Source organism: Lampetra fluviatilis, chromosome 18, assembly GCF_964198595.1.
Source record: "Lampetra fluviatilis chromosome 18, kcLamFluv1.1, whole genome shotgun sequence".
Classification (NCBI taxonomy): domain Eukaryota; kingdom Metazoa; phylum Chordata; class Hyperoartia; order Petromyzontiformes; family Petromyzontidae; genus Lampetra; species Lampetra fluviatilis.
The window spans coordinates 2,299,667-2,325,054 of NC_136292.1; the positions used below are offsets into that span (position 1 = coordinate 2,299,667).

The 25,388-nt window shown below is 43.8% G+C and overlaps 1 protein-coding gene across 1 annotated transcript in view; it reads left to right on the top strand.

Annotated features, from left to right (window-relative positions):
• The first annotated feature begins 294 nt into the window (after window positions 1-294).
• The window catches only part of LOC144937082 (uncharacterized), an 84,038-nt gene continuing 58,944 nt past the window's right edge, over window positions 295-25,388 (top strand). The window contains exon 1 of the mRNA XM_078864332.1: window positions 295-671. The gene's annotated coding sequence lies outside the window, so the exon portion shown is untranslated. The remainder of the gene's footprint in view (window positions 672-25,388) is intronic.

Here is a 25,388-nt window from a genome sequence, read left to right on the forward strand (position 1 = left end):
AGAGAGAATGGAGAGAGACTTGGCCGGGAAGTGTCGTGGCGAGAGAAGGGGATGGAGGACGAAGGAAGGGGCGTGTGGGGTGGGGGAGGAGAGTTGTGGGGTGTGCAAGGGAGAGAGAGAGAATTGACTTAAGGGCGCCCCACCTGTGCTGAAACAAGCCGTGCAAGTCAGAGGCCCAAGCGAGTTGTTTGGGGTCCCCACCCACTCCACCCGACTTCAATCGTCTGTGACGTAGCGGAGTTTGTGTGTGTGTGGGGGTGGTGGTGGTGGAGACTGCAACCCAGCCACTGCTCTCTCTCTCTCGCTCCGGTGTGTGTGTTGTTGCTGTACCGTGGTCGTCTCCTCTCAGGCAGCAGCAGCAGCGGCAGCAGCGTCGTCGGCTTCTTCGTCTCAGTTTTGGCAGCGCCCGAGGATTTAAGGAGAGAGAGGAGGAGGAGGGGGGGCCCTGCTCGGCTCGGCTCGCGAGAGGGGAAACGAAACGCGCCAGAAGCCGAGGGTCGACGGATTTCTCCCTCCCGCCGTCACTTTTGCCCGAGAGCCATGGTCCAGAGCTAGGGGTGGGGGAGCCCAGAGAGCTTGGGCGGCGGCGGCGGAGAGAGGAGGAGGAGGAAGAAGAAGATCGTCTGGTCGTGTTGAAGTTGACGGGGAGGCGCTGCTGCTGCTGTCGTCAGGTGAGGCTCGGGGTTGACGGGTGACAACTTTCCTCCACGTTGTCCACAATGAGCTCGCTTCTCGTGGCTCACCCGAGTAGATTGGACGCGACTCTGTACTCAATGAGAACAATACTCGGCAATGGGCCAAAGTCGAAGACTTGTTTATGGTTTAAATATTGACTGAAAAATTTCGTGACTGCAGGAATTCGTATCCTTGGTTCTTTCGGAAAAGTCACGGAGATAGAAAATACAAATATTAAAATAAAAGTTGAAAAGTCTAAATATAAATAATAAATTTAAAATAATAAATTATGTTTTATTGTATTATTAGTATTTTCTATCTACGTGACTTTACTGAAAGAACCAAGAATATTTGTTTTTGTTTTCCCTCTTAGGGCATTTCATTTCCTTTCCTTCTTACACTTTCTGTCCGTTGAGTGTTGAGTGCCGCGCCATCGATCTCATTGGTTGTTCATTACTCACTGAACTCGCTTTAAAGTGTCACTCTCACAGACCTATATACACACACGCGCGCATGCACACGTTGTAAACCGTCGCGTTTGTACAAGCCGCCTGCCGTTGTTGGGAGAGATCTGTTTCTTCAGCTTGTTTAACGGAGAGGTTCGCTTGTAAATGTGGCCGCTAGTAAAAGCAGCTGGCATGTTGCGGATTTCGCGTTTTGGGGCCGTACATAAATGACGTCACGCACCTGGGGGAAGGGGGTCAGACATTTGTGACGATGTGTGACGAGGGGGGGGGGGGTTTGAGAAATGTGACGTTACATCAAAATGCGCAACTTTAAATGAATAAAGACAAACACGTTCTACTTAATTAAATAGACTTTTTTAATAAATGTTTTCTCCTACAACATCAGAGTGAAGCGCCACATTAAATACGCACTACAATGACAATCATTTAAAGCGATTTGAAGCATGTTTTATTTTTTTTGGGGGGGCAGAGCTTTGTGACGTCATATTTTAGGGGGGCGGGTCTGACTTTTTGTGACGCCGTGTGACGAGGGAGGGGGGGTCAAAAATCGTCCAAAATCGCGTGACGTAATTTATGGACGGCCCCTTTCCTGAAGAAGCTCCCAGCACGTGGAACGAAACGTCGGACACTGCGCCGACGACCTGAGAACGCATCGGAGAGATGGCGTGTGAAGGGGTGCATCAGGGACACGGAACAATTTAAATGATGCAGTACCACAAGGGGCATCTGTGCTCACTTCTCTAAACGCCAGCGCGGCACCTTACCAAATGTAGCGGATATTACGTTTTTTGTTGTCAAGGAAAATACAAATTTTTTTGATTTTTATACAGTGTTTGCTTTATCCCCAAAATTGCGTTCTGTTCCATGACGGGCCGTTTTGCCCTTTGGCATCAAGTTTAATAGAGCGGTACCACCTGTGCTTAAATTCCATACACCACCTACGCGCGCATTGCCACAGGTAAGACGTGAGTGCGTAAAGTATTCATGCGTTAGTTGTCCGGACAAAAAATTCTGGGTTAATTAAGGTCCCTTCACCTGTTGGCTATATTCCATCGCCTCAGCATTACTTAAGTGGGGAAAAACCAATCCTTTCAGAGAACTGAAGCTATTAGCTGTATAGTGTGGACGAGTACGGTAGGCTGTCCTCTGGAGGGGCCCTCTCGAGCTCTCTGAGTGGAGGGACTTCTGCCAGCAGTGGCCATGAGTAAAGCGATTTTAGGGATGCACTTTTACACTTCTCATACACACGGTGTCAATGTATGTATGTTGAACTTCTTTCGCACTGTACATATACAACCGCGCTAATCGGCGGTGCGGGCAAAGGACAACAAACTAAACACAAACCGCAGTTCTAAAGAAATTAGTTTTACACTACATGGCTTAAAAGTGCATAGCTCCAGTGGCTTCATAATATCCGAAGGAAGAGCATTCCAGACGGCCGCAGAAGCGCATCTGAAAGTGCACGATGCAGGGACCGTCTTTGTTCGTTGGCTGAGCCAAAAGTCGCTGCGAGACCAGATCGGCAAGATATTATGGTTCACTGTCGAGATATTGTCAGAATTAAATCATTGTGATCTGACAACGGTTTGAGTTGGGTTCAACAACACCACGCACACTCACTTGGTGGTATGAGGGTTTTATTGTAATTTTTTTGTCATCACTGGAAACATCCACATATCCGCTATGATGTTGGGGACACATAATATTGAGACCTCAGAGGCCCGGGTGTTTGCAAACATCTCAATTGTGATTGTTTCAAATTATATTTTTTTCATATGCTGTTTAAGACCCCTGAAGCTTTTCAGTAAATAAAAAAACCCTTAAGTATACAATACTTGTATAAGGAATAGGTTGCCAAACGTTAACCATGTTTTTCAAACCTCTATTTACCATTCATTAATAATGAATTGTACCTCCATGGACACTGCTATATTTTTGAGTGGCATCCCATCACATGTTTTGCCTTTTTCCAGGACCACTGGTGTGACCCCCACATACAAATAAAAATACCCATAATCTTCAAAACTTAACTTCGCCTTGGATATATTTGACTGCACAGTACAGTATTATAATCACCTTTTTCACCAAACCAACAAACAATGCCATAGAAAGTATAAACAGACGTAAGTTAATCGACACTTTCGTGGGTAAATAGAGGATTGTTAGTTATACAGATTTGTAATATTGATGCAGTAATTTTAGCTGTTACGGTCCCACCTGATGACGGAGACTTGTGTTGCCTCCGAAACGTCGTGATTTATTATTTTATTTCCATTATTACTTTCATTAACTTTTAATTGTAATGTTTTACCTACGTGACTTTACCGAAAAAACCTAAGAGTATGAATCCTTGCAGTCACGAAAGCTTCAAATCTAGAATTTGTAATACATATTCAACTGCACGTTATAGGCTATGCAATTGCATTCAAACTGTGGCTGGTAAATAATAATAATAATGTGTAAAGCACAAGTTATTGGCGGGGGGTTCGGTTTCAACTGTGAAGGGGAATTCTTCCTGCGTTCTTCTTGCTTGCACATTCTTTGCGTACCCACGAGTCTCCGCACGTCGGCCTCGCTGTTGCTGCTCTTTGCCCGAGCAGGCGCCTGACCCAATCGTTTCTCATCCTCGGCATTGCCCCAGGGGTCAAACGTCGATCTCATTTTTGGTTAAATCATGTCCGTTTTGCTCGCTCGACAGCATCAAAGCGAAGGAGCCTAGAGTCGTCAGGGTGGTCGTCATACGTGTGCCTGACACAATGGATGTTTACTTTTAAGAGATGAGCGTAACAAGAATTAATTCATCGTTCTCATCATCATCATCACAAGCCATGGTCACTTCCCTGCTGAATGAAGGCCACACCAAGCAATATCTCGCGATCCTGCGAATTAATAATCCATCTAGTACCTGCTCACATACCGAGTTCTTTGCTCCGTCTCCTAGATTAATGTCCCCTCGGACGCATTTGTAGTTTCTTAAATGTGTAATTAAATAGATAATCCGTAGCTTATATTGAATGTTGGTATATATGTTCTTAGGTACATACTCGGCATTTAACAATGTACCCCTACACCACCCCTTGCAATCAAATTAATTGTATAGATTCCGGTGCAAAATAAGTTAAACATACATACGGTTAGATTCAAGAATATGTTTCTTTTTATTATTGTGAATGTAGCAGCCTCCAGTGGCAGTAGGCATCACGTGAATCCATTACATACAAGGCATACACATCTAGTCAAGCATGTCGCATGATTCTATGCATGTATTGTGCACGCTAGGACCAGTTTTAATTGATAAATCAATGCATTGTTACATGCCTGGTATATACAACGTGAAGTGGAGCTCTTGTGCAGCGGTTTCATGCTGCACTTCAAAACTGGCAACCTAAGTTCGATTCGTGGCCAAGGCTGACATCAGTAGCGGGTACAATCTTCATCATTCCTCGGTACCCGTGAACCTCCACCAACATGCACCTACTAGCATGTTGAAGTGTGGTAAATAAATGCTCCCCATGACTGAAATCGTATGGGGTAGGCCTTCCTCCCGGAGTGGGTTGATGAAGGGCTGAAAGCTATTATTATCATAGGAAGGAGGGCAGTGTTGTTGGTTAGTTAAAAATAAAATCGTTTGGTGAGATCATATCCTGTTTAAAATGAAACAAAACATTTTGCCCAATAACTTGTGTTAAGATTTCCCCATCCAGTTTTTTGCGAATTCCATTTGAGATGTATTTCAACTTGGCATTTTATCTTCAGTTTTTTCTTGGTTCACTGTGTTGTACCCTCATCTGTTTTAAGAAATGCTAATGCTGTTGCTATCTTTAGCCATGTGACAATGTGTTCATTGATGTCACAATGTAAAGCGCTGTATTTTGAAGATAACATAGTTGTTTTCGAAGATAACATATGAATTAGCAGGGGGTTGTGGTGGCTCATTAGGTAGGACTTGGAACACTCCACTATGAAACTGGTAACCTAAGTTCCATTGCGGGCCACGGTCAACATCAATTGTGAGTGATAACTGGTCCTGGGCCAACCCCTGCACCAACCAGCACTGACCAGTGTCGTGAAGAATAGGAAAACACATTCCTGCGGAGGGAGCTGGTAGGAACGTTGGGTTGCTCGGTCAATGGCCTGCAGGGTCAACGGCGGCGTGGTGTATTCCGCAAATATGCCCGACTGTGAGGGCGGGCACAAGCCGGCGTGAGTAGGTTAAACGTTGAGTTTTATAAGGGCACCACGGGGTGACCAGCCCCTCCCCACCCTCCCCACCCTCCCCACCCAGCCCTTCCCTACACGACGGACACAATAATCCCCTGTGGGCTGGTGTAACCAGGAGGTTCCTACCAGTAACAACTGCCATGACTCGCACTATCTGGAGACATCTTCATCCAGCGGTGGGTTTACAAACTGCTATAAAAAAAAAATATATGAATGAGCACATTGTCCTTCCCACCCCCTCACCTCCGATTAGCACGGCTGGCTACGCACGGTGCAAAGCAAGTTCTACATACATACAGCACATACATGTTTGTTGGTGGATAGCATGATTTTTAAGTTGGGATAAGTAGCCATGGGGCCCTGTATTTGGTAGCCAAGGGGGTTCATGAAGGCGAGAGGGGGGTGGGTAAAGAATATGCCCTCTGTCCTGACGTTGAGTGAAAAACTTCCCCAAATGCCCCCTAAACTGTATTCCCACACCCATGCACGTAGTGTGTGTGCATCGTACAGTATTTCGGTAGGTAGAAACGGTAAACTGGAACTCAATTGGAAGAAGTTACTGAAAGTACTCCTAATAGATGTAAATGAAACTTGCTCGTTGATAGAATGTATCGCGTTTGTATAGTCCAGTTCCTATAGAGTTGTGAGTTTGCTTTGGCATTGACTTTCACAGCAATGTACATAAGTATCCTGAACATCTTTCACACCGTACGTAACCAACCATGCTCATCGGAGGTACGGTGGGAAGGACATCAAACTTAACACAAAAAGCAGTTCTAACGAAATGAGTTTTAAATCTAGATTTAAAAGTGCCATAGCTCCATTGGCTTCCTAATATCGGAAGCAAGAGCGTTCCAGACGGCCACAGGAACGCAAAACTGACAGCTTTCAGTAAGAGCAGCGGCGAGGCGATCATCGCTGCTCTTGACACGAGACAACCACATCGTTTACACGTTAAACGCGTCTGGCGTTCTTAGCCCCACGTCACTGGAATGATTTAACATTTGGTCTTTTACCCTTTAACCCCTTATAAGCAGCCCTAATAATGTATGGAGGAGCGTCACGAGGGAGGTGGTCTGCACGAGGGTTATTGGCACTTTACGAGGCATAATCGACTCTTTTTTGCGGATTCTTTTCCATGATAAAATCTCTTGGTGGGCGGTTAATGTGTGACTGTTAAATCTCGTCGTGTTGACTCTGGCCCCACCAATGAGACGTGTGTGTGTGCACGCGCTCGTTGCATACCTTGACATTGTGGAACGTCAATAAACCATGGAAACCACATTTTCGGGAGTGAGCCATTGTCAGGGCAAATGTGGGTGGCGGAACTTGTCTTGGTTGCGATGCAGCTCTGAAAGCCAGACGCAAGTGGTAGCCATAATTAATATCCGTTTTGCAGTCGTGTGACTTCATTTTCCAAGAGGCGATTGAAATGCACTTCAGCTGAAACGTAACAAGTCGGCGCAGAACTACGTCGCTAAATAAAACTGCTCGTGAACAACTAGAAAACGTATTCTTTGGGTCTTTCGGTAAAGCCACGTAGATATAAAAAATAATAACAATATCACGACTAATCTACTGCTGGATGTGTGTATGTATGTTGAACTTGTTTTGCACCGTACTTAGCCAACAGTGCTTATCGGAGGTATGGGAAAGATTTCCGGATGAAGACTTCTTCCTCATACCGTGTCAGTCATGGTTGCTGTGTGGCCATTCGCACCTCCATTTAGCACGGTTGCCTATGTATGGCGCAAAAGAAGTTCAACATGCATACATTCTTCACCACGTTAGCCACAGTGCGGGTTGGTGGTTGGTGAACACAGGGTCTCAGGACCGGTTCAGACAACCCTCGCCATTGTAAAGTACAAGAGAAGAACTCTTCATCTGCAGTGATGTGATGAGCCACTATTGCAGATCGTATTATCCACAAGTTTGCGCCTCTTTGCGGCAGAAAAACCACGAGTATTAGGAAGCCGCTTTGCGATGCATTATGGGTAAATTTGCAGATACTAGGAAGTAATAAGGCTTCAGGAAATAGGACTTTTTGCGGCCCCATTGCCGCGGACAAGAGGACTTATATGTAGGTTGGACTTCTTTTGTACCATACATAGCCAACCGCCCTAATAAGAGGTGCAGGGGAAGGACAACAAACTAAACGTGAAAAGCAGTTCGAAAGAAATTAGTTTTCAATCTATGTTTAAAAGAGCTTAGCTCCAGTGCGATCCTAATATCGGGAGGAAAAGCATTCCTAACGGCCACAGAAGCGCACACGAGACAGTGATCGTCTTTGCTCAACTGTTAGCCCAAAAGTCGGTGCGAGGATGACCGGAGTTCGCGTAATGGTTTATGCACCTCGGCGAGATCAACAAGGTACTGTGGTTCACTTGTGAGAAGCACTTGTGTATGTATTGAGTGCGACCTATTACCTATATCCCGAGTTACGGGTTATAGGTCCGCGTATGGTCGAACTGTCATGACCGACACAGCCCTGCGTAGATGGGCACAGGGCTATAAAGTGTAAAACATTTTTATTTTATATTCTTCAAAGAAAGCCCCAGTTCCAGCGATTCAATCTGTGAGTCATGCAACCTGGTATTAGGACTTAGGTGTTGAACTTGCTGTTATGGCTAAACATTACCAGTAAATTTTAGTGACTCATGATGGTATCTCTAGATGCTATCTTTAACTTCGTAGCTGGAACGTGTGTAAGGTGACATTGGTGACGAGAACGTATTCTTATTGTTATGAAAACCAGCCCAAGCTGAAATGGGCTGCTTGCAATGTTGTTTTGCTATTATTTCTATCTTTCTGCTCGCATGCCACGAATTCTGACGTTGGTTTTCTTGTTCCACAAAAGGACCGTAACATACGGAGTGGAACATGTTCATGTGAGGACATAGCATCTGCTACTTTTGTTATTCGTGCCCCCAAACGATCCTTGGGACATCCTAGTAACTTCTGCAGGCGTCAAGAATCAACAATTAATATGGATCCTTCGGTTCACGATGCATGCATGGAACTGTGTATGTAAGAATCGATTCTTTACGATTTGTACGTGGTCTACGTAATGGGTTCCTGATTCCTCTAGCCACTAGAGGCCGACAGATTTACCACAGTGTTTCAAAAACTGATTCTTTAATCGATACGTACACTTGAATGATGACAATTTATTGGACCGCAAGGGAAGACAATTGTTACACCCCTGTTATGTGAGGCTGGATTCTTCCTGTTACCTGAAAATGTCTTCAAATAATGGGAGTGACCTGGAAGCAGTGGCACATTCATCCCGTAATCCACATTTCTCCACCGAGGATTCGCCCTTAAGTGGTCTTCTGGAAGAGCTCAATTCCTATTATCCGAGGCTTTGCGCAGATAAGCAGTCAACCCTGATGTGGCAGAAAAACATCCTTTTTTTCTGTGTTTATTTGCATTTCAACACACGTGTCGGCGTGGGAGTAATTTCTGCGGATGAAAACAGATACTGAAATGGGTCCTCCAATACTGTGCCCTGCCATCGCCACTGGTAATAGGTGTTTCCGCAGTGTTCATTTTCTTAAACCATGAAAACCAACTCCGTTGAGCGATGTATTAAGCTCACTTGCAAAGAGCGATAGTCCACGTTCTGGATTCTACGAGCATTGTGTGAGTTTTTCAGTCTTATTTTTAGTTTTCCGTTGAAGATTTTGCCTAACACTGCCGCGCACACAATGGCTTGCTCTTATATAGAAATATATACAAATACAACATGGGCTCTTTTACTTCTACAACTTCACAGAGAGGACGGCCCACACAAAGGTCATGTTTACGCCGCACATTATTGTACTGTGTGGCATTAGGGTGGCTGAGATAGGGATTATTACAGTGGTTATCCAGACTGGTGAGCCGAAGGATTGGAGGTGAGTGCTTTGTCGCATCGGTGTTCCGACGCGGCACGTATTCAAATGGGCCTGCTAAAGCACTCCTTTTTTGACTTGTAAAAAAACTTTCGTGGAGTTCATGGCGTTGCCCCAAACACGACAGTGTGCCAGAATATATGACCCTTGAAGTGTTGGTCAGCAACTTTTAGTGCTATCTCCGTCTGCGTTTTGTGGAAATCACGGGTGGCACCCTTAACATCCATGACTCAACCAGATGGACCAGCGAGAGCGAGAGCTGTGTTCACCGACACTCTAACGGGGGTGGGGGGGGGACACCCTCGTCATAGCGTGGGCATGACAGCTCATAGGCGTTCATCGCAGTAAGAAGGTTAAGGTTACATAGCCCTGCAATTACCTGTTAACGCACCACTGCTGGCAGCTCTGGAAGCAGCTTCGAGAGAGAGAGCACTCATCTAGAAGGATCGTTGGCCTACTCTTCAACATTGGCCAGATATCCCACCACAGGCAATCCTGCTGTGGCGTAGCCCATTTATACTGCCGGGTGGACTCAAGAAACTTGTTCATTATTTCAACGCTCAAAGATCGGACCTCCGGATTGCAAGGCCATGTGCTGATCATGGCACCATGGCAGATCTTTCGTAGCATTGCAGTACAGTATTTGACTTGTGGCGGTTTGTATTCGGAACTTGATTTTCTAGGAGACACACCCTTACACATACTGTAACACACAGTGTGTAGTGCCCTGTGGTTTGTGTGGTAGGTGTGTATCATGCGTGCATTTGTGGGTGATTCATACCACTACAGAATATTAACAAAACATGTCCAGGTGTACTCCGTACTATCGGAGAGAAAGTTTGCAAAGTTAATTTTAGGTCGCAAACTATAGGCCCAGAGTAAGCATTGGGTAAAGCACATTGTTGATGTTCAGTGTTTTACTGTAGAGAGTTTCGTATTTATATTGTTGAGGAAGGACCTGGTAGTGGTCTAGCTTGTATAATGTTTTGTTACTCTAAATACTCTCACCGCTGTACTCTATAGATGAGCTCGCTTTCGGGTCCCTTGCGCAGAGTTTCTGCCAGCGGTGGCATGAACAGGACATTTTAGAGCCTCACCTTTACCATGTTTAACTTTTTGGTGGTCCAGATGTCTTGTGACCCCAATTAATTGACCATGAAAATGTTTTTTTCCTTTGCAAATTCATTACTGTTTGAATTAAACCTTACTTAAAAAAAATATGTACTCTTTGAGAATTAAATGGGTGGTCACAAGACATCTGGACCAGCCCTGTATAATAACGTGAGTATAAACAGAACAGGACTCTCTACTCGAGGTTTAATGATTCACCCCACTTGTTAGTCATTGAATTGTAACAATTGCAGGATGGTAATCGAATTCATGAATTGATTTTATTTTACATGCAGGTGAAAAGCATCGGCTTTAAGTGGCTGGTGGGGTTGTGTGGACTCATGGCTTACACCAAATTAATAAAAAAAGCATGAATTCCTAAACGTTCGATTATATGCATGTATTGTGTGAGCATGTGAATTGATTTTAATCGAATAAACTATTGAATTGGTACATTCCTAATAATTACTGTAATGTATTTGGGAGGATATTGGGCAGTTCGGTGATTCTGAATGTTGCTTTTATTTAAACAGAAGTGTACAATACGTATGTGTTGCCTTACAATATTAGTATTACTCTGACATTTGTTTAATATTATGCTCCGATGTGCAGTGTGCATGGGCTTAAGTCAATATTCGAGTTGAGAAAAATCGTCTTTCGTGAAAAGCAATGCACAAAGCACAGTACAGCCCTGTCTAAAAATGTCAGCCCATCGCATTAGTCTGCAGATGTTCCTGTCCTTCGTGACAAGTGTGTGCGCATCTCACCATGGTTTGAACAAGACAAGCAACGTCGAGTTTGCTACAATTCCCATTCATGACGCCACATTTCACCGTAGAAGTCCTTTGGTCAGTCCACTGCTAGATGAGGGTCTTCCGACACTGTGTGGGTTGTGGGGCGTTATCTTCAACCATACTTCACCACGCTGGTCAGTGTGCGCTGGTGAAGGTGGGAAGCACATATGTGTAAGCATAGCGAGCACGGAACAACAATAGATGTTGCTGTGCTGCCCTCATCGCCCCACAGCAGCAACGTGGCGGTTGTCAGTTGAAGCGCTATCCACGATCAAGCCTGCTTATAGTTCGAGATCTGATGAGATCAGGTGATATGGCCACACGTGAGGACACGTGTTGGATCTGTTGACAAGACGGGAGGCAGACCTAACCTGAGGAGTTCATAATTCCTTCTGTTGAACTTTCCTAGATATAAAGAAGTTTTGGTGAACGAGCGTTTTCAGTGGCTGTGCCCCTATTCTCTAGAACAATATTGCCACAAAACTTGGTCTGCAGCCGTTACCTGCCTAGCTGCCAATGTATAAAGAATTAGACGAACTATTATTTGCCTGTTAGCGGCCACTTTTTGTGTGTTGTTTACACTGTTTTTTATGGATGCTGTGTTTTTTAATTTTTCACTAAAATGCCACCGTGTTTGAGGCTGTATCTGCATTATAATTACTATGGCAGATCAAAATTAGTATTTCTTTTAGATACAGTGTGGTATTTTATGATAACCTATATTTAACTTCATTTTTCTTAATAAAAACTTTTTTTTATTGCGATTACGATTTGCTAGCAATTTGTTTATTTCTCTTATCTGTTATTGTTTTTATTATCGATTTATTTAATCGTGACTTGTTGCATTTGTTGGAGAAGCGACCGTGTTGTTTTTGTTGATGAAACCCGATTTAAGAGATTTTTGGCTCACAGGGTACTTCAAAATAAACTGAATTGATCGCGAGTGCCCAGAAAATAAATAAAGTAGCAGCCGTGGTTTGTAGATATATTCCCAATGGCACCAGGCGTCCAAACTGGGTGACTCAACCTCACAGCCATAAATATGGATGTGGAGCGATGACTCGTTTCCCCAGGTGCAATACAGATCCGTCTTATCTTAGCTAGGGACATGACCTTCATGTTCTCAAACATAACCAGGCTGGGGTGGTAACTAGTGTCTTCAGAAGATAGTAATGAATTACATTTTGCGACATTCGCATAAACATAGACTCCTCTACTTACGAACATTCGACTTACGAACTTTCAGAGATACGAACAAATCTGTCTGTGTGTCCAGTTGCCCGTTCGGACCGAGAGTCGTAAGTTTAACCGCTGCGCAATAGATGGCGGTGGTGGCGGCATCTACATCTGCAGAACATGAAGAATCAGTGGCATCTATAGGAGATTATTCAACTTGTAGAGCCATTTCCCGTGTTTAGTGTACATTCTGTACAACACGTTTGGAATCGACAGGAGTAAAGTTGGACTTCCAAACAAATTCTGCATTGTGTATCACACAAATCCCTGAGCATATTTACAGCTGTTCAGCCTTAATGTATTTCACATTGCCAAAACATGTTGACTGCTGTAAAAAAAAGTATGTTTACATCTCTCATTGACAAGAGTAAAGGATTTGTCGGCCAAGCCATCCACCCAAACCACGAATTTGGAGATATCCTGATATTCAATTAAGAGAAACAGATTTAATTTCAATTGACAGGGTTATAAGTAACAATATGATTATGTCATGGAGATCACAATCGTCATGGAAATCGTGAATTCAGGTATGGTCTGTAAATGGGAATTGCTGTTGAAACACATTAGATTAGGTAACCAGTGGCCAACTGGTGTCTCCTGAGCCACACGAGTTTCTTTAATAATAATGAATGTCTTCCGTGCTGTGCTGAAAACTGTCAATATATAAACTTGGTTCTTTGCAGAACTCACGGGTACTGTTTGGCTCTTGGTCTGTTACAGGTTGGCCACGCCTGGAGTAGGTGCTTCCAGGGTCATACAGTGGGAAAAATATCAGCCATGGCTACCACGAGCAATCTGCCCATAGAACTACAGATAGTATAAAACACCGAGAGGGAGGGGTACGGAGAGAGAGAGTAATGGAGATGCAGAGAGAGAGATACACAGATACCAGCAGACATCCTAATAGACACACACACATGCAGCAAAACGGTAATACATATAAAGACATGGCGACACACACATGGTGATACATGTAGAGAGACAGATACACATGCACACACACAGATACAGAGATGCACATATGGAGACACGAAAAAGAAGCACAGCGATTTATTACTTATTAAATGCCATGCGTTGGGCAAAGGTGGGGTGGAGGGGGAAGGGTGTGCCACCCCATCTGAGTCTGTGACCTTGAAAGGGATTTCCGGCTTTTTTCCTGCCTTACCTTGTTCGAGAATTTCGCTAAAACTGATGGTGACAAAATCGACAAAATCGTCCTTTGCTGGTACAGGTGCCGTGTTGCACCACAAAGCGTTCCTGTGGTCACGGTTTAACTTGAATCATGTAATACGTGATACCGAACACTGCTATTATTTTTTTCAAATCTGTCAGATTTTCACATTCTCAGCTGACACCAAGAAAAAAATGTGTAGCTCAAAAGTTAAGCGGGTTGTTGAGATTTGACGGTTACATCGTTATAAGTTTGATGTGAGCTGATTTAATAATTCATGGTTAGATGTGAGACATCCGTACAAGATGCAATTGTGGTCATTGGTATTCGGTATTAAGATACAGCAGTAGCATTTAATTTGTTTATAGTAGCTAGGCAGCGGCGGTGTACACATTGAGTCATGTTTAAATAAAAAAGTTGCTTCTTGCTAAACTTTATAATTGAACACGGAGATGGCATCACGCACAAGGCCCTACATTTATGCATGAGCGTACGAAGCATACATCTCAGAATGATGTAAGCCTCGCCTATTTCTTTTCATTTCAGAGTTGAGCGTGAATATCTCCGCAAAATATTAACGAGTCTCTCTGTGGCTGAAAAGACTGTAATATGTAACAGCATTTGGCATGCTTCAAAGTGCATGAATGTAACAATGATTAACATCCTGTATACTTGTATGCCATTGCCATTATCAATCTTGCTATCTGCAATGTTCTGTCAGGTGGTAATTTAGTGGCGACAGAGTTTACAGCTTTGACCTATGACCTTTGTATGTTGCGTTCGAATGACATATCTCCATTTTATTTTCTTGAGAAAAATAAATCTAGATTCATTTTTTTATGGTCAAACTATTGGGGGGAAAACAAGGGCTTTACCAACTCTTCGACTGAAGCCGTAGGACAGTACTTTAACTTCAATTGAGTGGATAATGGAAACCACCGCTTTGATTTGGATGTGGTTTTACCGGTGGTGTTTTAACAGCGCAGTTGACTTGAACAAAGGTTAGTTTTTTTTTGGAGCGTTACAGCTCAAATCTTTGGACATTTACCTCAAGTGATATTGGCCGATAGTCGTTTCACTTCTACACTGATTGACTTTTGTGTTTGAAAATGCAGCAGGATTTCCGTAAAATGCCACACAACCGAATTCACAAGTTGATTTCAACTTTTTACGGTGACCAAATCTATCAAATGGCCTCTACAAGTCCAGGCATGGTGAGCATACAGTGCAAGACATGTCATCGGCTGTGAAATAGATAATGCTGTTGGCGGATAAGCAATTTCACGAATGAGAATTGCTCTTATCCTATTATCCGTGAAAATAACTACTTATCTTAAAAAAATAATAATACGTGAATAAATGAAAACTAAACTTTTTTTCTTTTAAGGCCCACTGAGTTACATAGCTCTTTTACAGAAGCTACCTGACCACAAATGATAGCTCAACGAAGTGGCTTATCGCGTGGAAATTTATAGCAGTAAAATACTCTCAACGCATGTTGATTCTAAAAGTGGGGGGGGGGGGGGAGAAACCGGAGAAATCCGGAGAAATATCAACGCGACCACGGGGAGAACATGCAAACTCCAAATATACAGGGTCGGGATGGAACCCGCGACCTCCTGTGTATCAGGCGAGATAGTTAACATCTCGCCACCGGGGCACCCCAATGCGGATAGGAAGGCGAACTTGTCGTGTAACTGCTCTTATGTACGAATATTTGCGGATAATAGGAGGGGTTTAGCACCACTGGAAACCACTTTTCAGTGACTTCCCTTTTCCGTATGAAATGCACACAATGGGATTTTTTTGAATGCACGTGGTGACCACCGCTGCATGAATCCTCTTATCTGCAGAAAAATATGAATAATAGGGAGAATCCATCCAATTCAGAATTACGAATAAAGGGTCACACAGAAAGCACCGGGCGTTTCACTGCACTTGATGTTGAGTTTCCATGTCCAGTTCCGTATACGCCTGCTCATACGTTGAAGTTAATCGACAGCCCGTTACGAATCCACTGCTGGAGGATGGCATCACCACACGCTATTGCAGCGATGGGGGTTGTTCCACCAATTCACCAATGCGGGTTGGTGAAGGGGAGCGCTGAACCAACTCGGATTTCACTCGTCACTGACGCTAGCCGTGGCTGGACATGCAAGCCAGCTCGCGGGGTTCATCATGCGATGCTTGAACCACGGCACCGCCACTCCACCCACACCAGTGATTCCCTCCCCACTTTAGCAGTTTAGACTTTTGATGTCATTGGATTGGCATGCTGGACGTTTAAAAAAAAAAAACCTCTGGAACACTTGTTGGACTTTTTTCGTACGTGAATAGTAAATTGAAGCTTAAGGAGCTGAAAGGAGTCTGGGCACTGAGATAATGAAGATGAAGAGCAGCGAAAGGGAAGACGTCATCAATTGACAACGTGCAGGACAAGACATCGAGCAGAGAGATGTAAGACCAGGTGAATGCAGCGATAAGACGCAGAACCAGACGTGTAAAGCAAACAAAGTTCTGGTTACACGATGCATCACTCTGCTGGTTAGCCGGTCTCGGATATTCTGATGTACAGTGATCCCTCGTTTATCGCGGTTAATGGGGACCGGAACCCCTCGCGATAGGTGAAAATCCGCGAAGTAGGATTGGCCCCCTAGGAATTTCCGTATATGTGTGTGTGGGTACCAGAATGTTTAAAACATGTATATTTATACTTTATATATATATTTTATTTAAATCTATTTAATTATAAAACCTTAATATTATACATTCACTCTCTCTCTCTCTCATACGATACGTATCATGGTGTTCTACACTCACCAATGACAGTAGCATCTTGAGACTTGACTCCAGTAATGACGACGACGACGATGACAATGACGATGACAATGACGACGATGACAGACCTGTGCAGTTCCATGAATGTGATGATGAATGGTGATGATGATGGTGTTACTGCACAGGTATAATGAGGCCTTTAAATCAGTTCGAAAAATCCGCGATGCACTGAGGCCGCGAAACTTGAACCGCGAAGTGGCGAGGGATTACTGTATCTGTTTAAAGACATTCCTCTTGTATGCCATCTTCACTGCCGTGATGTGATCGGTTACACACTGGACTCGCACTCAGCAGGCCGCCACTTCAATTCGATCTCTCGGTGTGGCAGTTGGAATGATCGCAGAGTTCCTAAACCCCCTCCCGCCTCTCTTCCCCCAGCAGTATAAATGGGTTCACCAGTCAGTCGATTGGAAGGTCGTGTGTGGTGGGGTAAAGTGTGGGTACTACCACCTCTTCACAGTTGTCTGGCCAACGTGGAAGAGTAGGCCAAATGCTTTCTAGAAGATATATTTTAGAGCGCCCTCCGATATCGTTCCCCCGCACGTCCGATTAGCATGGTTGGCTATGTACGTTGCGAAAAAGTTGAACAAACATACATACATTCTCCCTCTAGTTGAGACCCTTCTGCCACCAGGGCCGCACCTTAACCTTTAAGTTTGATTATTTTGGTTTATGTTTGGGATGTTAGGCAGCCTGTCTTCATAAATAAAACCTTTTTTGGTTCGTGTTGTCACTTGTTTATCCAGGTCACGTGAGTAGAATAGCTTCGTGTTGCCTGAATGGGTTCTCGCTTCCTAAGATCATGATCATAATAATCATCAGCCATAACCTCTCCACTGCTGGATGAAGGCCTCCTTACGATCTCATGGTCTTGCAATGTAACGATGTATCTCCCGCCTGCATACGAGCTGATGTCATCCTCTTGGGTGTGTTCCCTCCCCTGGCTTCCACTCCGTGTGGTTGCTCTCTGTCCTGCCCCAAGCCATGTACATGTTTTCCATCAGTCGTTATAATGTCACTAATTTGCGTATACAGGCAGACCTTGCCGGTTATGTTCCTGGAATATTCTGGTTTTGGACAAATAATTTACCTAATCGGAAACATGGGGTTGCATTCCTGGGTCCGAAATGATAATCCCCTCACTATTTGTTTAACTAATTCTACAAGGTTTTCTGCCCTTGTTATTGCTGACTCGCTCTCCATTTCTTGTTTGTGTGTGTGTACACTTTATTTTTCAATTTAAGCTCAACACAAAACCCCCGTCTCCATTATTATTATTATTATTTTCACACACCGTGCCACTCACACCCAATGCTCGCCAACTGACGCTGTCCCTTCAATGTCAATGATTCGCCATCTAGGCATCCGTCATCTAGGCATCCGTCTAACGTGCTCAACGACCGGACGACGAGATGCATGCGGCGTTGTGTGAACATTTGCGTTGTGCGGCTGCGCGTGGAGAGTGTGATACATTGTCACACAAAAAACCTTTATATATAAATAAATCGTTCTCACAGTCGATTGATTCACAGATTCCTCCGGATGCATCCCTCTCTCACGGCACGACTTTTCAACGCTGAGATGAGAATATTAGCAGCGTCAAATCGCGTACAGCCGAAACATCCATCACCCCCCTCCACTCCCCGGAAAACGGACCTCATTAGGTGAACCGTGTGTAGCCGAAACACGCGTTCTGTAAAGACACGTTGGGCAAGGTTTTCCTGTATTATGCAATCCATGTGTTGCTCTTCCTGTCTCTCAGTGTCATTGAAAGCATCCACCTCTCCAAGCCTAGTTTTAGGGTCAGATCGCGTAAGTAAAACAAAACGTGCAAGTGACAATATCTACACGATCTGACCCTGAAAGCAATTTTGAAGAGGTGCATGCTTTAAATGACATCGAGAGATAGGAATAAATTACGAATGCATTTTTTTTTATCAATAGAGGAAGAACTGCAGTGTATACACAGTATCTAAATTAACAGGTATTTCCATTTCTCAAGTAATAACGTGTTAATTACTGCAATTATGATCTACGTAATGTAAGACGCTAATGAGTTAATACGACAAATGTCCATGTCATAGGAGTTGTATGGATATTCAGGAGGTAAACATTTTGGTGTTACCCACGCAGCTGAGCAATGCAGTAATACAACAATGCAGAACATTATTCTCCTGGATGCCGTCATTCTGATAAATGATCAATGATCCAGGACTCACCGTATTCAGGTTCAGAATATGTATTTATATTGGAGGAATCCGATGAGTTCTAAAAGCTCTTTTTCACAGATGTACAGTCGGGGTGGGTCAGAACGTTACAAAAACAAACGATACAAAAATAGCATTGGGGTCCAAAGTATAGGAATGGTAAGCAATTCACACGAAAAACATTGTTTTATTTTACTAGGTAAAGCCCACTGAACAGATTATTTTTTCAGAAGCGACCTGGCCACAAATGATAACTCAACGAAGTGGTTTATCATGTGGAAATTGAGAGTAGGCAAATCATCTAAATAATCCGAACGCATCTGATTATAGCCCTCTTATCGCCCTTGTTTTGCTACTGTCCTGATTAATGTTCACTCAAATTTCACTCTTTGATTCCTCCACCCATGTAGAAGATTCGGTCTGCCAAACATTGACCGCTTCGTTTCATCCATACCTTGCTCGACCACCACACGGCAGGTCACAACATTTCTCTTTCTGCTCCTTTCTTCGCACTGATAGCTAGACTTTGTAAAATCAATCGCATCGTCTCCTTCCCCAAGTCGTTATGTCAGGCCAGATTTAACAAGGTGAGAGAATTTGTTACAACCAAACAAACACACGTCCACTTAAACCTGGAGTGCTCACAGCCAGATGTGAGTGGCAATTTCACCCAATACGAGAAATTATATTTAATTACACTGGTCAACAAAAAAACACACTTTTTTCTGGCCTGGACTTGTGCAGCTGTTTTAGACTAATTTAAGGGTGCTGATTCCAAATCTGATCTCAGATTTGCTCTATCACATCTCATTTTTATGCTATCGGCATACCCCATTTTCATTGATTTTACCCGAAATTGACTCTGTCACTTATGATTGCAAGTTGTTGCGAGTCAGTGACTGCTTTAGTGTTAAAATATGGTGCTGTATTTTTAGGATAGTGTGTTTATAATATCATTTTATGTAGATATCCACATTTATTTAATATTTTTCTTCTGCAGTTTTAATTGAAAATGCAATATTTGATGTCTCAAAAACCTGATGTGATAGACAAAAACTGATGCCAGATTTGGAATCAGCACCCCAAAATTACCTTAAAACCGTTGGAATACCTTATGCCAGAAAAGTGTGTTGACTAGTGTTATCTCAAGCGAGAATCTAGAAAATAAACCCATAAGTGCTGTCAGCCACATTAAGTATTCTGATGCCAGCATAATGGCCTTTTAGAGTCACCCAAACACCTCTGCTGTGTGGTAATTATTTTATAAAAATACCAGACTGACCTGATAGACTGTTTCGTAGTGTTGTATCCCTTTGCTCGAGTACATCTGCCGTAAGTGAGGCAAGTCAACTTGACAGACTGCGAGTGTCGCAACTTTGGTGTGCTCCCTAATCTACTGCTGTAGGATGTGCTATACAGTTGGTTTTTCCTCGAGATGTGGAATGAGACAAATTGTTCCTGGATACCATTCGGCACCTGCGTACTGAGTTAAGATGGTGGCAAGATGTTAACTCCCTCGCCTGGTATACAGGAGGGCTTGGGTTCGATCCCGATCCTGACGCCTGTTGTATATTTGGAGTTTGAATGTCTCTCTCCCCGTGGTCGCGTGGATTTTTCTCCAGGTCCTCCGGTTGATTCCTCCACGTTAAAAAAACGCATGTGTTTAGAGTATTTGGCTGCTATAAATTTCCACGCGATAAGCCACTTTATTGGGCCGTCTTTTGTGGCCAGGTCGCTTCCGAAAAAGAGCTTTATAGCTCAGTGGGCTTTACCTGGAAAAATAAAAAAACATAGTTTCGTCACATACACCCCCTGATGCAGTGCTCCGTTGAGGATATTCCATGATAAAGTGCAAAGTAGACCTTGTGAATACCATTGCAGGTCTAACATAGTTTATCGCCCGTAATAGTTAAACGTTTCCCCAACGTTTGTTTGAAGTATCCAGATAGAAAACACAAAGCAATCTCGCCCTTGATCTCTCCAAACAACCCACCACGGCTAAGTGGTGAACATTTATTTCTCAGTAAAGAAAGGCTCAAGCAGCAATTCATTGACTCTCAACTGTTTTTAATTAGAAGGTAAAAAGGTACTACTCTGCGTTTATTGTACATGAATGCCCTGAGCAAAAAGAGTTATTTTTAGGGCTGGATGGGTTTTTACAGGCTTTATTTTGTCAGTAACTACGTGTTATTTTGAAACCATTTTGCTTCCAGGACGATAATCCCAAAGCTTTTAATGAGAGCTGTGTTTGAGGTAGACTTGATATAATACTATAGTTCGATGTAAGTTATTAAACATCTAGACTTTGTCCAATATTATCCAATACTGTACCCGGTGTATATAACTTTCCGCATTTGATTGCATTAGCTGTTTAGCTTAATTCAAGTGTGAGCACTACAAGCCCGCGCTAAAGGACAGATTGGTATTAAATTAATAGCGAGCTACTGTGACGCTACGTGTTATGTTTAACGTGCAAACATTGAATGAATAAGCGTCCCATTGAAGATGCTGAGCCTGCCAAATCTTGGACATGACAAAATCGAGAATACGCGACGCCATATTTGTTTTACAACACTCAACTTGCTTGTCCAATAGAAGCAAACAGAGGCATCTATTTACAGTGCAACAATGCAGAACCCCACCGCAGTAATGTGTGTGCAGCGTGAAGTGAAGGAGCAAAGGTTAGATTGTGCAAAATGGACATGTTTCACGGCTTACAAAAGAACAACGTATTTTAGCCTGCGTAGGTTAATAATGTACCATTGTTTCTTGTCTGTGCTCCACATATGCGGTAGTTGTGTGCATGTTACAGCTGAGCGATTCTCAGCATCCCTAAGCCTCAAGCCGTGATTCAGTTCTTAGAATCAAATACAATTTCTAAAGGATCGTGATGGTGGTAGAATCGTGAGATTGTGCATTCATTTGTGAAGGGTAGATTCACGGGGACTTCGACCAACCGCGTGGAATTACCGTTGAGCTGCATTGCCAATTCCGAGTGCGAGGAATTGTCCTCACCATACCCCGATTCCATTGTGGTGTTTCAGGCAAGGGGGGAAGGCCCCGTGGGGTTGGGATGGCCCATTGGGGAGGCCAGCATGAGCACAGCCCTTACCTGTGCCACTGTGTGGACAGAATGCGGATTAGCTAAGCCTAAAGACATAAAAATGTTTTACCAAGTAAGGCTCACCGAGCTATTTAGCTCTTTTTCAGAAGTGACCTGGCCACATGATAGCTCGACGAAGTGGCTTATCATGTGGTAATTTATAGCAGCCAAATACTCTGAACGAATGTTGATTCTAAATGTGGATGGAAAAACCGGAGGATCCGGTGAAAAATCCACACGACCATGGGGGAGAACACGTAAACTACAAATATACAACAGGCATCAGGGTCTGGATCAAACCCACAACCTCCTGTATACCAGGCGAGGTAGTCAACATCTTGCCACTGCTGCGGCCCCGTTGAATAACGTTACAGTGGGACTCCAGTTGCAACGACGCTCTAAGCGAAACTTCACAACATAAGATTCCCAATAGAATTCCAATAGAATCCCATTGCATTGCACGCATCTTCCATTACACAATCCCTTTGAAATTCCCATTGATTGGATTGTTTATTTTTACATGGGAATCATTCATAGAATGTTTGTTATTCCTACAAATATCATCTACGGTGGAATTATATAAACTGAATCTGATTCCTGCATCAATCTCCCAACTCCAAAAAACATTAATGTCATCATCCCTGAAGGTGACATTATAGTAGGGATGGCCAACCTTTTCGGCATGTCCTAGTTTTCGTTTTTTTCATTCACTTCATATGAAGTCCTGCACTGTGGCAGCGCATAAAATGCTGGGATGGAAGGTGACCCAACGATTGTTGCTGGCCAAAGGCTTCTCTTGGCACAGAAAAGGCACCCTGGCAGCTTTAGAATGCACGCGTGAACCACCTTGATGGAGAGATTTCTCAGATAGTACACATGCACATATGTGATGGACTGGACTCATACGAGTGCGCAATAACAAATGTTCTTACTTACTTGCATGTTATTTTTGTCGTTCCCTGGTTTCAGTCGTACAACGTTCAGGCCAGTTAATGTGGTGCTCCCACATTTCATTCTTCTGCCATTATGACGCACAGTTTTATTTGTTGGGGATTTCGGTGCAAATGTGTGCTCAAGGTAAAATGAATTGTCTTGGTAATAGTTCCTCCACTAATTAATATTTCAACTCTTGTTTACCATATTACAACTTTGAATGGTGCTGTTGGCGCCTTGGCATTTGGGCCTGTGCTCAACAACTGTGATTTGGGAAATAAATAATAATCAAAAGCAGATAATTATCCGTCCGTCTCCACCACAGGTAATCACGTTTTGTGCAGTGTTATGTTGCCATGCCATGGAGCATAACAGATGTTTACTGCAGCCTATTGAACTACATGAGCAGAATAGACTCTCAGTGCTCTGTCATGTGTAGGCCATGCTCACTTAAAGTCAAGTGTACATTTCACAGTGAGCTAACACTGGCTTTCAGTTTCAAACAGCCAGCTCAAATATCTAACTGTATACAGGACTCAGTTTCATAATTTACGTGTATTGAGTACAAACATCGCTTTCGTCACTCCACTGCTCGATGAGGTGTCTCACTGTCGAGGATATTTAACCCTACTTTGCCACGCTCGTCAGACCAAGTATATTTTCTTTAGCCAGGTGAGAACTCAACAGACCAGGTGAGTCTCATTTGTCAGTCACCTGGGTCACAAAAATGAGAAAAGCAAAACAAATGAGGCACATCAACAAAGCAACTCGCAATTTGATCTAAAACAGCTGTGTCGCGTAAGAAATCGAAAATGTTGGTACAAATGTAAATCATTGTTAAATAATAAATTCCCTGTAGCGCAAGTTGGCTCGGGCAGATTCATGCAGGATGGTGAAGCAGAGGTAAAAATACATGGGAGGATAGCACAGTACAATGTTATTCTACTGCACTACCCTCTGCTGCTCACAACATTAGCCCCCCCCCATAGCAGCTTAAAACACCGTCTTTGTGCGTGTGTAGGCAACATACTGTAAAGGTACAGCCCCGCAATTGCTTCATCGCGCCACTGCTAACTGAAGCGCTTCCATTCGAGGGAGCTCTAGAGAGGCCCTCTTGAGGGTATTTGACCTCTTCTTCCACGATGGCCAGACATGTCGAAAGGGTTGGCAGCATCCACAATTTACCCCACCACACGTCACATGCCCATCGACGAACTGTCGTGTAACTCGTACCGCTGTGCGGAAACAGGCGGGGGGAAGGGGGGGGGCTTAAAAAACCAAAAGCGTGTGCCCATCTTTTGAAACGGTCATGTCCGAGAGATGGAATCGAACTGGAGACCTCTGGATTTGCAGGTCCGGCGTGCTAACCATCACACCACAGGCAGCGTCCCTAGCATTCTATATGTGGGCAACATTTATTTTTCGCGAGGTGCCCTTTGAAGACGAGATTGTGGGGAAATGGTTCTTGACCGTGTCAGCGTGGGGCGATGCTTTGAAAAGGCGGCCAAGCCTGCCGTGACTGCGGGCAGATGCTGGAGCACTGCAAAGGTCAGAGATCTGTGGGCACGATTGGTTGGTCGGCGCTGGCAGAGAACGAACACGATTTAAAATATATATACGCGCGCCCGGGTTCCACGGAGGTTGAGAGAGGTGTGCAGAGAGACCCCCTCCCCTTCATCCTGCTGAGTACAAAGCCTCTTGTGAAACAGCCGTTTTGACCCGGGTCTGGCCTGTCATGTCGAGCTCTGACGTCTTTGTTCGATTGCAAAATCAATGCCCCCTCTGGCCGGTCAGGCGGGAGCTTAACAAAAATAGCCTCGTACGGAGTCTCGAGATGATAGGCGTGAATTTGCGTGACTTGTGTCGTACAGAAATCTAAAATATGCAAAGAATGTCTTCTCTTTTGCTATCTATCGTGTGGGATCTTTCAAGGAACGAAACATGTATGGTTCATAATACTACCTTGTCCCAAACACACGTCACGTATTGTTTGGTATGTGGCACCGTCTTTTCATGTTTTGTTATCTGTTTGTGTAATCACCGGGTGGCTAAGGATGTAAAAAGTGAACATCACCGCTTATACATTACAATTTGAATGTACAGTATTAAGTATATAGCGTCCAAATGCCATATGCCAACCACATTCAAGATATATAACATACGTTGCATTCAGTACGTGAGAATGCATTGTTCTGTTTATGATGTTTGTTTTTAAGCTAATGCAATGCCAATGGAGCAAACTAAATCTGGGCAAATGAAGACTCAAGAAATGACAAACCATACTAACGAGATGATAAAACGAGACAAACACAAATCGATTCTTCTTGAATCTAATCTTTGATTTCATTGGGGAAGCTGGTGAGGGGTGATGTGGGAAGGGTTAATTGATCCATGTTTAATAATCATCTTACAGAACTCTCTCTTGGGAGGAAGAGTGACACAGTGGTTAGCATTCTGGAGGGTGATCACCGTGTTAAAGATGGTTGTGTAATTATTTAGTATCATTACCCACTCAACTGTTATACTTAACCTCTAATGTGAGATTGGATGGTGGGTCGGTAGGTAGGGTGTTTAGTTAGGTACCATGGCCCAAGTTCGATACCTGACCGTGGCGAACGTCAGTGGCGAATGATATCCGTTCCGATCTTGTGTCCACCTCCACAAACCCACACGGACTGGCATGGCGAAGTTTAGTAAAAACAAACCCAACATGACTAAACACGGCATGGGGGGTGGGGGG